Raw genomic sequence first — 12,003 nt, 5'->3', positions numbered from 1 at the left:
TCTTCCCTGACTTGTAAACAATGGCACACTGGCTTTACATGGGCTCATGCTTTACGGACACATTTGGGACGAATGTCCTTAACTGAGTTTTTCATCATTAGCCGAGCCAGTATTTTGACGCAAAAACGCATTGGTATCCGATTTTATCACTATCTGACAGCATCGTTAACTGAGGGTTCACTGTACTGTCATTACACCCTACATTATATCTTGTATATACTCTCTCCCTCCAATCTGCTTATTTAGCAATTACAAGCACTAAAAACAATGGAATACTACAAAATATATCGCATGTACGTTTGGAATCGTCTTCCCTGACTTGTAAACAATGGCACACTGGCTTTACATGGGCTCATGCTTTACGGACACATTTGGGACGAATGTCCTTAACTGAGTTTTTCATCATTAGCCGAGCCAGTATTTTGACGCAAAAACGCATTGGTATCCGATTTTATCACTATCTGACAGCATCGTTAACTGAGGGTTCACTGTACTGTCATTACACCCTACATTATATCTTGTATATTTATTTATCCTCTTTTTCTTAAAATATGTATTACCAATAACTAAACTCTTTTCTATATAAAGTTCAATCAAAGGGCTCCCATTATCATTTACACCTGGCACCCCAAACTTACTACCACACCCTCTCTAAAATGTTTCTCCTACTTTAGCATTTAGGTCCCCTACCGCAATTACTCTCTCACTTTGTTCAAACGTTCCTATACATTCGCTTTTAACATCTCCCAAAATCTCTCTCTCTCTCCTCTACACACCTCTCTTCTCCAGGTGCATACACGCTTATTATGACCCATCTTTCGCATCCAACCCTCATTTCAATCCACATAATCCTTGAATTTACACATTTATATTCCCTCTTCTCCTTCCATAACTGATCCTTCAGCATTATTGCTACCCCTTTCTTAGCTCTAACACTCTCAAATACTCCTGACTTAATCCCATTTATTTCTTCCCACTGAAACTCGCCTACCCCCTTCAGCTTTGTTTCGCTTAAGGCCAGGACATCCAACTTCTTTTCATTCATAACATCAGCAATCATCTTTTTCTTATCATCTGCACTACATTCAAGCATCCCAGTTTTATAAAGTTTTTCTTCTCTTTTTTTAGTAAATGTATACAGGAGAAGGGGTTTCAAGCCCATTGCTCCCGGCATTTTAGTCGCCTCATACGACACGCATGGCTTACGAAGGAAAGATTCTATTCCACTTCCCCATGGACAATAGAGGAAATAAAGAACAACAGCTATTAAGAAAAAAGAAGAAAAACCTAGATGTGTGTATGTACAGTAGACCGTCGTTTAGCACGAGTTTATTTGGCATGATTCGGGTATAGCACAATTGAAGAATTGTGGCACAATTTTATGTAACATGTAAAATTAATTTAACATGGTTCAGTTTGCGGGAAGAAAAAAAAATTCCCTTTTCCTCAAGCGGCCTCCTTGTGGATCAGCGGGGGAGACCTCCCGCCATCCCCTGCCACCCCCCGACACCACTCCACCATCCCAGCATTTGTACTTCATACGCATCCTCCAGTCTTTCTCTGCTACAAGCTAGCTCTGTTTGTGAATTGTGTTTTGATCTTTTAATTACTCTATCTTGTATCTGCCAAGCAGTCATAACACCCAGTAGGCATACCAGTGTTGCTGAAAGTGGCAAGAAAAGGTATAAGCATTTAAGTCTTAGAATTAACAAAGAAAACGAAGATATTTGACAAGAGATAACCTGTGGCATAATGAAGTGTTACTTTGTACACATAAAAAGAGGTAAACATAAGTTTGTGTGACTGACTTACTGAGTGACTGACAGCCTAACATATTGAATTACTTGACTTACTGAATGAATGACTTGACTGAATGACTTACTGGCTTGATTAACTGAATAAATGACTTGACTTACTGACTTACCTGACTGAATGACTTCACTGACTGAATGACTTAAAGTTAGACACTCCAGTACAACCATCAACTTCAATTACCAGAACCTCTACCATCCACCTCAGCCCAGTAGGGCCACAACATAACTCTCCACTCTCTTCACAATCATCCACAAACACCAGCACCCACAATTTAAGGTAAGAAATACTATTATTTCTGTTACATTTGTAGTCTTAAGCAGTAAAAACAACATAATGCATCACAATGAACTACAATTACATATTCACCTAGCATGGCATTTTCAGGAATGTAACTACCATGTTAAATGATGGTCTGCTGTATATATATGCATGTGTGTGCCTGTGTAGTGTGACCTAAGTGTAAGTAGAAGTAGCAAGATATACCTGTTATCTAACATGTTTATGAGACAGGAAAAAAACAGACCAGCAGTCCTACCATCATGTAAAACAGTTACAGGTTTCTGTTCCACAGTCACCTGGCAGGACAGTAGTATCTCCCTGGGTGGTTGCTATATACCAACCTACTACCTACCTACATTATGCACTGCATGTTGCAGGATTTTTTTTATATGGTGCACACTTACTGTATAGACCCATTCTCTCATATCTAGGCCCAAATTTACCACTCTCGGCTTAACTGAGTGAGTTGAGCTCGTGGCATTGTATTACAGGACTAACACTGGCTTCCAAGCTGTTATACAACGGGATCGACACCGAAAGGGTTGACACCAACAACAAACTCTCTCACATGTCTTAGTGTTTTTACTACAGTATACAAGTTTACCGAATAAACTGATGCACATATATATATGAAGTAAGTACAGTGGACCCCCGGTTAACGATATTTTTTCACTCCAGAAGTATGTTCAGGTGCCAGTACTGACCGAATTTGTTCCCATAAGGAATATTGTGAATTAGATTAGTCCATTTCAGACCCCCAAACAATACACTTACATAATTGGTCGCATTCGGAGGTGATCGTTATGCGGGGGTCCACTGTACTCTGTATACATTTCATCCAGGTTCCTTTAATTTTTTAACCTGTTATGCAAAGGAAGATAAAGGGTATATAAACACAGCCCCTCATGGACAGGTGCAGTTTGTGTCTGCCCTCTCAATTTGTATATAAACATTGTCTCCAGCAAACTCACATTTGAGCACAGTAAGTAACCTTATTTAGGCACAGGTACACGTAAGTACAATTGGAGAAAGGCTCAGGTTAGGTTCTGGACTATCGCTGTAAAGTGAAACATAGCTTTTTTTCACTTTCAAATGCATATAAAAGCCTGATATCATTTTATATGATCTTACATTAAATGAGCAATGGACTTGGGCCTAAAAAATTGTACAGCCTCTTCACTTAACAACGGAGTTTGGTTCTTAAGACCATGTCGTTCAACGAATTCGTTCCTAAGTGAGGAGCATACTATAATGGTAGTGGGTTTGTGTCAACCATCTTTGATATTGTTTTAATGTCACTTTTGCACCATTTATAACATTTCTGGTATATTTTTAAATATTTATACAATGGTGTACTGTATATTGAAATAAACAGAATAGAAAAAATCTTTCTTTTTCTTTCAACAAACAGGCCATATCCCACCGAGGCAGGGTGGCCCAAAAAGAAAAACGAAAGTTTCTCTTTTTAAATTTAGTAATTTATACAGGAGAAGGGGTTACTAGCCCCTTGCTCCCGGCATTTTAGTCGCCTCTTACAACACGCATAGCTTACGGAGGAAGAATTCTGTTCCACTTCCCCATGGAGGTAAGGGGAAGTAAACAAGAACAAGAACTAGTAAGAAAATAGAAGAAAACCCAGAGGGGTGTGCATATATATGTGTAGTGTAGTATATGTATGTGTAGTGTGGCCTAAGTGTAAGTAGAAGTAGCAAGACATACCTGAAACTTTGCATGTTTATGAGACAGAAAAATGGACACCAGCAATCCTACCATCATGTAAAACAATTACAGGCTTTCGTTTTACACTAACTTGGCAGGACGGTAGTACCTCCCTGGGCGGTTGCTGTCTACCAACCTACTACCTAGAATAGAAAAAAATCAGCTCTAATATACATTATTTAGGTATAAATACTGGTCAGAGAGCCTGTCGTAAGTCAGAGTACATCGCTAAGTGAGGAGAGGCTGTATATACAATACACACATTTTTTTTTTTCAACAAGTCGGCCGTCTCCCACTGAGGCAGGGTGACCCAAAGAGAAAGAAAATCCCCCAAAAGAAAATACTTTCATCATCATTCAACACTTTCACCTCACTCACACATAATCACTGTTTTTGCAGAGGTGCCCAGAATACAACAGTTTAGAAGTATATACGTATAAAAATACACAATATATCTCCCCAAACTGCCAAACTTACCATAAAATATTTTTGTCCTTAGCTTATAGTGAGTGGTGAAATATTTATTGTAGGAAATCTGAATACATGAAGAATAGGTATAATTGAAAAACCGCTGTATGTATTAATGAAATGCCGTAAAGCGAAGCGTTGTAAAGCAGAGCCCTCCTGTGTCATACATAGTGTAAATTACCCAAAAATGTCAATGCGACATATTGATATGAAAACACTGCATGTATTGACTTGTAAGCAGAAATCAACTAACTTAATCAAACAGATCTGAGAAGCATATGGGGGACATATTTATGGACCAGTGAAAGGTAGAACTGGAAAGGAAAGGCAGGGGAGGAAGCTAGGCCTTTCTCACAATGGCAATGAACTGTCCCACAAGCCCACAAGACAGAAGGAAAAAATCCCGCTGTCCAACTTGCAACTTTTCTAGACTTTTTCCCAGCATTGGCACTGTTAGTCAGAAATATGCCACAAATTTGCAGTAGTGGATTGCTGTTAATCAACAGTCTACTGTAATATAATTTTGCTGAATCCTACCAAGCCTATCATAGATCAACTAAAATTGCTTAGCAGTTTTTAGTGCTAAATTAATGTGATTGATGTTCAGTTATTGCAACATAGTTTCAACATTGATTGTTCTCTACATAATAATCACGCCACACACACATTAATCTCAAACATGACATATATTCTAGTATCTATGCTACAATATTAACTAACTGTGCCTCATCCATACAAATGACAAGGTATCATACTTTATACACTTAGTGGCCACTTTATTAGGTTCACCTGCTCGTTAATGCAAATACTATCTAATCAGTCAATTACATGGCTGCACCTCAAAGCCTATAAGCATGCAGATATGATCTAGAGGTTCGGTTGTAGTTCAGACAGAACATCAGAATGGGAATGAAATGATTGTTGGTGCCAGGTGGGGTGGTTTGAGTATTTCAGAAACTGCTGTTCTCCTGGGATTATTACTTGCAACAGTCTCAGGTTTATGGAGAATGGTGTGAAAAATGCCTTGTTCAGTGTGCAACAGTTCTGTTGGTGAAAAAATCTTGAATATGAGAGAGGTGAGAGGAGAATGGCCAGACTGGTTCAACATGACAGGAAGGTAACAGTAGCTCAAATAACCACTACAACACTGGTATGCAGAAGAGCATCTCTGAAGGCAAAACATGTCAAACCTTGAAGTGGATGGACTACAGCAACAAAAGACCACACTTGGTTCCACTGTTGTCGGCTAAGAACAGGAAACCGAAGCAACATTGGGCACAAGATCACCAGAACGATAGTTGAAGATTGGGAAAACACCACCTGGTCTGACAGTGATTTTCAGTGCAACATGCTGATGGTGGGGGTCATAATTTAGCATAAACCTCTGGGATGTGGTGTAATGGGAGAGTCACTGCATCAGTGTGCAACCAACAAATTGCAGCAACTGCATGATGCTGTCATGTCAACATGGACCAGGATATCTTAGGAATGCTTGCAGCACCTTGTTAAATCCATGCAACAAAGAATTCAGGCTTTTCTGAAGGCAGAGAGGAGTGCTACCTAGTACTAGCGAAGTGTACCTAATAAAGTGGCCACTGAGTGTATATACTTATTTTGTCTCCATTGATAAATAACTTTATCTACAGATGCATAATTTTCCCTATATACATATAAATGCTTTCATTCTTTACATACTACCTTCATCCAATCTGGCATCCTAGCTGTCATTACTTAGACTTTTTTTTTTTTTCTAATTTACAGACCTGCTCTTTTCTGTCTTCACTTTCAAATCCTTTCTTTTAAATCCCCTCCCAAAACCCTCCACCTACTTTATCGGGTTTTCTTCTGAATCTACCAAAAGCACAGTACAACCTCTCCTCACTTAACGACATACTTGATCGCCAACGACTCAGAATTATGATGGGCTCTCTGACTACTTTGCATAAATGGTGCAAAGGTGACAGTAAAACAATTTCAAAGATGGTTGACAATAAACCCACTACCATTATAGTATCCTCCTCACTTAGTACAGTGGACCCTCAGTTAATGATGCCATCGGATAGCGATAAAGTTGGATACAAACACGTTTTTGCAACAAAATATTGGCTCAGCTAAGAATAAAAAACTCAGTTAAGGACATTCGTTCAGAATGTGTCCATGTGGCTTGAGCCGCCCGGCCACTCCAGTGTGGCCAGTGTACCATTGTTTACAAACCACTGTGGACGATTCCACGTGTACATGCGATACATTATGTATTCCATTGTTTTTAGTGCTTGTAACTGCTTAATAAGCCACCATGGGTCCAAGCCAGCCAGCCCTTTGGTAAAGGGCTGAGAGAGAGGGAAGAATGTGCCTTTTTCAGCGATTCTGCAATATGTACGATACTAAAGCAGCAGGAGTCTATAAAGGCCACAGCGGCAGCCAGCGATAAAGTGTAGCATTAACTGTAGCAATTAAGTTAAGCAATTAATCGATAGAAAAAGGACAGCACGAGCCTAACTCCTCCAATGTTGTTGGAATTATGTAGGACGACTGACAACACCGCCGTCTCTACCACCTCTGCTGCCGCCTCCCTCCACCAGTATGTACGGTTTATGTTCTCAGTGGCCCTTATATGTACACCCAACAACAACAACAACAACAACACAGCAACACTCGTGACATAATAACATATTTTATTCATTCTAGAGTATATGTCGTGTTTCTGTGTTATTAATATTGTTTATTATGTCATATTAGATGAATTGTGCTAGATAAATAAGCTGTAGAGCTGATATTAGTGTCACATTGAAGGACTATCTTGTGTCTCCCAACAATTCCTAACATACGCCAGAAACAAACCTGCCTGGAAAACTTTTTTGAGCGACAGGGGTCCAGTGGCTCTCAAGTCGGTCCTAGTGGCGTTAAAAAACAAAGGAGGGAAGTAACCAAGGATAAGGACTTGGTACCTGAGGTCTTTATGGAGTGGGATTACCCTTCCAAACAGTTGTAAACTCCTCCATCCTCTCCCTTCCTCCCATCTTCCATACATCACCTTGTCTTCAATAAAGGTAAGTGTGATGTTATTATTGTTTTATTCTTCATGTACAGTAAACCCCTAGGTAGTAGGTTGGTAGACAGCAGCCGTCCAAGGAGGTACTACCATCCTGCCAAGTGAGTGTAAAACGAAAGCCTGAAATTGTTTTACATGATGGCAGGATTGCTGGTGTCTTTTTTTCCATCATAAACATGCAAAATTTCAGGTATGTCTTGCTACTTCTACTTACATTAAGGTCACACTACAAACACTCCCTTCTAGGTTTTCTACTATTTTTCTTACTAGTTCTTGTTTATTTCCACTTATCTCCATGGGGAAGTGGAACAGAATTCTTCCTCCATAAGCCATGTGTGTCGTAAGAGGTGACTAAAATGCCGGGAGCAAGGGGCTAGTAAACCATTCTCCTGTATATATTACTAAATATAAAAGGAGAAACTTAAGTTTCTCCTTTGGAGACAAGAATCACAGGAAGAACTAAAAGCCATAAAGGAAATTGAAAAAACCCAAAATACTTCTTCTCTTATGCCAAATCTAAGGGAAAAACATCATCAAGTATTGGGCCCCTGCTGAGGCAGGATGGGACGTACACAGATGATAGCCAAGAAATGAGTGAGATACTAAAGTCCCAATATGACTCAGTGTTCAGCGATCCACTGCCCATTCTAAGGGTCGACAGTCCAAATGAATACTTTATGAATGAAACCCAAAATTTGGTCATCCCTAAACTCGGATATTATTATAACTCCACAAGATTTTGAAGAGGCAATTAATGACATGCCCATGCACTCTGCTTCAAGCCCAGACTTGTGGAATTCCATGTTCATCAAGAACTGCAAGAAGTCCCTATCGCATGCCTTCAGCATTTTATGGAGAGGGAGCATGGACATGGGTCATCCCACACACACACACACTAAAAACAACACATATAGCTGCACTCCACAAAGATGGTAGTAGAGCAATTGCAAAGAACTACAGACCAATAGCATTAACATCCCATATCATAAAAATCTTTGAGAGGGTTCTAAGAAGCAAGATAGCCAACCACCTAGATACCCATCAGTTACACAACCCAGGGCAACACAAGTTGAGAGCAGGCCATTCCTGCCTGTCCCAGCTACTGGACCACTATGACAAGGTCCTGGATGCTGTAGAGGATAAACAAAATACAGATGTAGTATACACAGACTTTGCAAAAGCTTTCAACAAGTGTGACCATGGTGTAATAGCACACAAAATGGGGGATAAAGGAATAACAAGAAAAGTTGGTAGATGGATCTACAACTTCCTGACAAATAGAACACAAAGAGTAATAATAAACAGAGTAAAGTCCCAGGCAGCCATGGTAAAAACTCTGTTCCACAAGGCACAGTACTTGCTCCCATTCTATTCCTCATCCTCATTTCTGACAGACAGAGGTGTAAGCCATAGCTCCGTGTCTTCCTTTGCGGATGACACCCGGATCACCATGGCAGTGAGCTCCATCGAAGACACGTGCGAGACTTCAAGCGGACATCAACCAAATCTTCAAATGGGCCACTCAAAATAATACGAAGTTCAATGAGGAGAAATTTCAACTACTCAGATATAGAAAACTTGAAGAAATTAAAAATACAATAGAGCAGAAAAGTAATGTGAAGGACCTGGGAGTGATAATGTCAGAGGATCTCACCTTCTAAGACCACAACAATGTATCTACCCCATCCGCTTGGAAAATGATAGGATGGATAATGAGAACCTTCGAAACTAGGGACGCCAAGCCCGTGATGATTCTCTTCAAATCGCTTGTGCTCTCTAGGCTGGATTACTGCTGTACACTAACAGCCCCCTTCACGGCTGGTGACATTGCAGACCTGGAGAGTGTACAAAGAACTTTCACGGTACACATAAGTGCTATAAGGCCCCTAAACTACTGGGAACGGTTGAAGGCCCTTGATCTGTATTCCCTTGAACGCAGGCGAAAGAGATACATGATAATATACACTTGGAAGGTCCTGGAGAGATTGGTACCAAACTTGCACACGAAAATCACTCCATGTGAAAGCAAAAGACTTGGCAGGAGATGCAACATTCCCCCGATGAAAAGCAGGGGTGCCACGAGTACACTGAGAGACAGCACAGTAAGTGTCCGGGGCCCAAGACTGTTGAATTGCCTCCCAGAATACATAAGGGGGATTACCAATAGACCCCTGGCTGTCTTCAAGAAGGCACTAGACAGGCACCTAAAGTCAGTACCTGACCAACCGGGCTGTGGTTCATACGTCAGCTTGCATGCGACCAGCAGTAACAGCCTGGTTGATCAGACCCTGATCCACCATGGGGCATGATCTCAGGCTGGGCTGTGGGGGCGTTGACCCCGGAAAACCTCTCCAGGTAAGCTCCAGGTAAACCCTGCCTCTGTGGGATACGGCCAGTGTGTTGAAAGAAAGAGTACAGTAAACCATCATTTAACACGGTAGTTACGTGAAAATGTTAGGTAAAACCATGTTAGATGAACTGAAGAACTTATGGGAAAAATAGGGTTGCATTCCTGAGAGCCCAAAAAAAAGCCAAAAGACTTTTTTAGGCCTCCACATCTTAAAAAAATAAAAGTGAATATGTAATTTTAGTTCATTGTTGTGATTTATTTTGTTGTTTTTACTTCTTAAGACTACAAATGTGACTGAAATAATAGTATTTCTTACCTTAAATTGTGGGTGCTGGTGTTTGTGGATGATTGTGAAAAGAATGAAGAGTTATGCTGTGGCCCTACTGGGCTGAGGTGGATGGTAGGTTTCTGGTACTGAAGTTGATGGTTGTACTGGAGTGTCTAAGTCATTCAGTCAGTCAAGTCGTTCAGTAAGTCATTCAGTAAGTCGGTCAAGTCATTCAGTAAGTCTCAAGTCATTCAGTAAGTCAGTCAAGTTATTCAGTAAGTCAGTCAATTTATTCAGTAAGTCAGTCACACAAACTTATGTGTACAAAGTAGCACTTCATTATGGCCACAGGTTATGTCTTGTCTAATATCTTTGTTTCCTTCGTAAATTCTAAGACTTTAATACTTACACCTTTTCTTGCCACTTCGAGCAACACTGGTATGCCTACTGGGTGTCATGATTGCTTGGTAGATACAAGATATAGCAATTAAAAGATCAAAACACAATACACAATCACAAGCTTGTAGCAGAGAAGTTGGACTGGATGCGCATGAAGTACGAATGCTGGGGTGGTATCGGGGGGTGGCTGGGGACGGTGGGAGGTCTTCTCCACTGATCCACAACAAGGCAGCCGCTTGAGGAAAAGGGAAGTTTTTTTCCCTTCCCGAAAACTGAACTGTGTTAAATTCATCTTACGACGTGTTACATAAAATTGTGCCGCCTCAATTCTTCAATCGTGCTATACCCAAATCGTGCCAAGTAAACTCGTGCTAAATGACAGTCTACTGTATCATTGTTTTCTGTGTAGGGAAATGTATATTTCATGTAAAAAATTTATTTTAATACTTTTGGATGTCTGAAACGGATTAATTGGATTTCCATTATTTCTCATGGGGGAAATTAATTCAGATAACGATAAAATCGGTAAAGGACAAGCTCTCTGGAATGGATTAATATCCACTGTACATGGTCTTAGGAATGGAACTCTGTTGTTAAGTGAGGAGAGGCTGTATTAGTATCAAAGAGCAATTGTGATAGCTCCTATTTCTTATCAGATATATTATCCTTTAGGCTTTAGCTTCTTTTCAGTACAGCCTCTCCTCACTTTACAACAGAGCTCCACTCCTAAGACCATGTCGGTAAACGAGTTCGCTGCAAAGCAAGGAGCATACTACGTATAATGGCAGTAGGTTTATGTCAACTATCTTTGATATTGTTTTAGTGTCACCTTTTCACCATTTATAAAAAATTTTGTATATTTTTAAATTTTTATACAATAGTTTACTGTATATTATAATAAACAGAATAGAGGAAATCAGCTCTAATGTACATTATTTTGGTATGCATACTGGTCAGAGAGCCCATCGTAAATCCGAGTTGTCGGTAAACTAGTACATCGCTAAGTGAGGAGAGGCTGTATTAGCATTTAAATATATGAAACATTCACAAGGACATCACACTTCTCTAAGAGCTATTTTCAGTGGAAAATAGTCCTATTCTCTTATTCATATCATGGCCTTAGCCTTACATAACTCAAAAGCTCTACAATTTGTTAATACGTAACTTATTTCATACATGCCTGAACTTGACACACTGCCTTTCATGTGTCTTTTCAAAATCCATAAATGCAACAAATAGCTCCTTACCCTTATCTAAATATTGCTTTAAGGCAAACACAAGATTCACACATCCTTACCTGTCTTAAGTCATCCTTGTTCCTCTGCAATGCTACTTTGTCTTTGTACACTATGCTGTGTATTCAGTAGAAGTGTTTCCTTTGAAATTAATACCAGGGTGTATTAAGGAAGAAAGTTGAAAGCGAACATAGATAAGAGTAAGGTGATAAGGGTATTAACCCCTAAAGTCCAAATGTATATATATACGTTCTTACGTGCCCCAAACGTGTATATACTTTAAATTTTCCTGCCTCCAAATTTGGCACGATTGGCCTGAGATGCCTGGTCAGCATAGAATGGGTCTTAACACTCAGTGTGCCAGTAGATGACGCAGTCTTGTTGCTCTCTCTGAGACAGAGAGCTAGACAGATAGATA

This window comes from Cherax quadricarinatus, unplaced genomic scaffold (genome assembly GCF_038502225.1).
Source record: "Cherax quadricarinatus isolate ZL_2023a unplaced genomic scaffold, ASM3850222v1 Contig283, whole genome shotgun sequence".
Classification (NCBI taxonomy): Eukaryota; Metazoa; Arthropoda; class Malacostraca; order Decapoda; family Parastacidae; genus Cherax; species Cherax quadricarinatus.
The sequence above is the reverse complement of the archived record's forward strand: the minus strand, read 5'-3'. Positions refer to the sequence as shown.